The following is a 2,500-nucleotide window of genomic DNA, read 5'->3' as shown; positions in this document are numbered from 1 at the left end:
AGTATTAGGAAGCTACACCGAGATGGGTAAGCTGCTCCCCATCTCCAAGCTTCTCACATGCTTGCAGAGCGACATCCAAGGCTGAAACTAGAAGGACGTTAACGTGTGCCTGTGCGTCAACGTAATTGCAAGCCCATGTTTCTTGTAAGGAAGCAGCAGTGTAAAAGCTTACAGCACCTGGTATTCCCAGGCGGTGTCCCATCCAAGTACTAACCAGGCCCGACCCTGCTTAGCTTCCGAGATCAGACGAGATCCGGCGTGCTCAGGGTGGTATGGCCGTAAGCCGACGGGCTGGGGACACAGACTCCTTTTATAGACTAGGCAAGGCCCCCTGCTCGTGTAGGAGCTCAAAGGTCAGCCTTTCGAACGTTCAAGAGTTTAAGTTGTTTTTGGTGGGCTTTGCTGTATGGCCGCGCCCTTTGAGTGTGTCAAATGTCAAGCAGCTGTCCGTCAAGGCTCAGAGGTGCACTTAGATCACCTTGGGGCAGAGGTGATCAGCAGCAGCCTTTGTTATGCGCACTTAAAAAACATGGCACCACAACAAGTAACTTGTGTGCCAAGATCTTGAGTTGGCCCCAGACACTTGTGGGCCATCGCTTCTCGGCCTTTTGGCTAAGATCAAGTGTAGTATCTGTTCTAATCAGTTTAATATCTGATATGTCCTCTATATGGGGATTAAATATTAAATGCATTTTTGAGCATTGGGAGGTGAAAACTGGGGCTTGCTCTCTTCACTCCTTGCATTGACCTGGCATTGCAGTGCCACCAGGAACGGTGCACCATTCTCTTTTTTCTGTGAAAACCAAAGCAAGGCTGGAACTAGAAGGACGTTAACGTGTGCCTGTGCCCGTGCCCGTGCGTCAACGTAATTGCAAGCCCATGTTTCTTGTAAGGAAGCAGCAGTGTAAAAGCTTACAGCACCTGGTATTCCCAGGCGGTCTCCCATCCAAGTACTAACCAGGCCCGACCCTGCTTAGCTTCCGAGATCAGACGAGATCGGGCGTGCTCAGGGTGGTATGGCCGTAAGCCGACGGGCTGGGGACACAGACTCCTTTTATAGACTAGGCAAGGCCCCCTGCTCGTGGAGGAGCTCAAAAGTCAGCCTTTCGAACACACTGCACTTGAGCCTTTATCTCCACTACCTGCTACACTCTATTCCAGTATTAGGAAGCTACACCGAGATGGGTAAGCTGCTCCCCATCTCCAAGCTTCTCACATGCTTGCAGAGCGACATCCAAGGCTGAAACTAGAAGGACGTTAACGTGTGCCCGTGCGTCAACGTATTTGCAAGCCCATGTTTCTTGTAAGGAAGCAGCAGTGTAAAAGCTTACAGCACCTGGTATTCCCAGGCGGTCTCCCATCCAAGTACTAAGCAGGCCCGACCCTGCTTAGCTTCCGAGATCAGACGAGATCGGGCGTGCTCAGGGTGGTATGGCCGTAAGCCGACGGGCTGGGGACACAGACTCCTTTTATAGACTAGGCAAGGCCCCCTGCACGTGGAGGAGCTCAAAGGTCAGCCTTTCGAACGTTCAAGAGTTTAAGTTGTTTTTGGTGGGCTTTGCTGTATGGCTGCGCCCTTTGAGTGTGTCAAATGTCAAGCAGCTGTCCGTCAAGGCTCAGAGGTGCACTTAGATCACCTTGGGGCGGAGGTGATCAGCAGCAGCCTTTGTTATGCGCACTTAAAAAACATGGCACCACAACAAGTAACTTGTGTGCCAAGATCTTGAGTTGGCCCCAGACACTTGTGGGCCATCGCTTCTCGGCCTTTTGGCTAAGATCAAGTGTAGTATCTGTTCTTATCAGTTTAATATCTGATATGTCCTCTATATGGGGATTAAATATTAAATGCATTTTTGAGCATTGGGAGGTGAAAACTGGGGCTTGCTCTCTTCACTCCTTGCATTGACCTGGCATTGCAGTGCCACCAGGAACGGTGCACCATTCTCTTTTTTCTGTGAAAACCAAAGCAAGGCTGGAACTAGAAGGACGTTAACGTGTGCCTGTGCCCGTGCCCGTGCGTCAACGTAATTGCAAGCCCATGTTTCTTGTAAGGAAGCAGCAGTGTAAAAGCTTACAGCACCTGGTATTCCCAGGCGGTCTCCCATCCAAGTACTAACCAGGCCCAACCCTGCTTAGCTTCCGAGATCAGACGAGATCGGGCGTGCTCAGGGTGGTATGGCCGTAAGCCGACGGGCTGGGGACACAGACTCCTTTTATAGACTAGGCAAGGCCCCCTGCTCGTGGAGGAGCTCAAAAGTCAGCCTTTCGAACACACTGCACTTGAGCCTTTATCTCCACTACCTGCTACACTCTATTCCAGTATTAGGAAGCTACACCGAGATGGGTAAGCTGCTCCCCATCTCCAAGCTTCTCACATGCTTGCAGAGCGACATCCAAGGCTGAAACTAGAAGGACGTTAACGTGTGCCCGTGCGTCAACGTAATTGCAAGCCCATGTTTTTTGTAAGGAAGCAGCAGTGTAAAAGCTTACAGCACCTGGT

At 51.0% G+C, this 2,500-nt stretch overlaps 7 non-coding genes across 7 annotated transcripts in view; 2 read left to right on the top strand and 5 right to left on the bottom strand.

Annotated features, from left to right (window-relative positions):
• Positions 1-165: 165 nt before the first annotated feature.
• On the bottom strand, positions 166-284 carry LOC131441109 (5S ribosomal RNA). Its single transcript, XR_009231785.1, has one exon. It is a non-coding gene; the product is annotated as a 5S ribosomal RNA (ribosomal RNA).
• A 308-nt stretch (positions 285-592) lies between these two features.
• On the top strand, positions 593-785 carry LOC131442701 (U2 spliceosomal RNA). The gene has a single exon (XR_009233266.1). It is a non-coding gene; the product is annotated as a U2 spliceosomal RNA (small nuclear RNA).
• A 124-nt stretch (positions 786-909) lies between these two features.
• Positions 910-1,028, bottom strand: LOC131476774 (5S ribosomal RNA). Its single transcript, XR_009243137.1, has one exon. It is a non-coding gene; the product is annotated as a 5S ribosomal RNA (ribosomal RNA).
• A 296-nt stretch (positions 1,029-1,324) lies between these two features.
• Positions 1,325-1,443, bottom strand: LOC131477580 (5S ribosomal RNA). Its single transcript, XR_009243911.1, has one exon. It is a non-coding gene; the product is annotated as a 5S ribosomal RNA (ribosomal RNA).
• Positions 1,444-1,751: 308 nt separating this feature from the next.
• LOC131441573 (U2 spliceosomal RNA) lies at positions 1,752-1,944 on the top strand. The gene has a single exon (XR_009232178.1). It is a non-coding gene; the product is annotated as a U2 spliceosomal RNA (small nuclear RNA).
• Positions 1,945-2,068: 124 nt separating this feature from the next.
• On the bottom strand, positions 2,069-2,187 carry LOC131441196 (5S ribosomal RNA). The gene has a single exon (XR_009231870.1). It is a non-coding gene; the product is annotated as a 5S ribosomal RNA (ribosomal RNA).
• Positions 2,188-2,483: 296 nt separating this feature from the next.
• The window catches only part of LOC131477864 (5S ribosomal RNA), a 119-nt gene continuing 102 nt past the window's right edge, over positions 2,484-2,500 (bottom strand). The window contains exon 1 of the ribosomal RNA XR_009244184.1: positions 2,484-2,500. This exon is cut by the window's right edge and continues 102 nt beyond it. This is a non-coding gene — a ribosomal RNA (5S ribosomal RNA).

This window comes from Solea solea, chromosome 16 (assembly GCF_958295425.1).
Source record: "Solea solea chromosome 16, fSolSol10.1, whole genome shotgun sequence".
NCBI lineage: Eukaryota > Metazoa > Chordata > Actinopteri > Pleuronectiformes > Soleidae > Solea > Solea solea.
The sequence above is the reverse complement of the archived record's forward strand: the minus strand, read 5'-3'. Positions and strand labels throughout refer to the sequence as shown.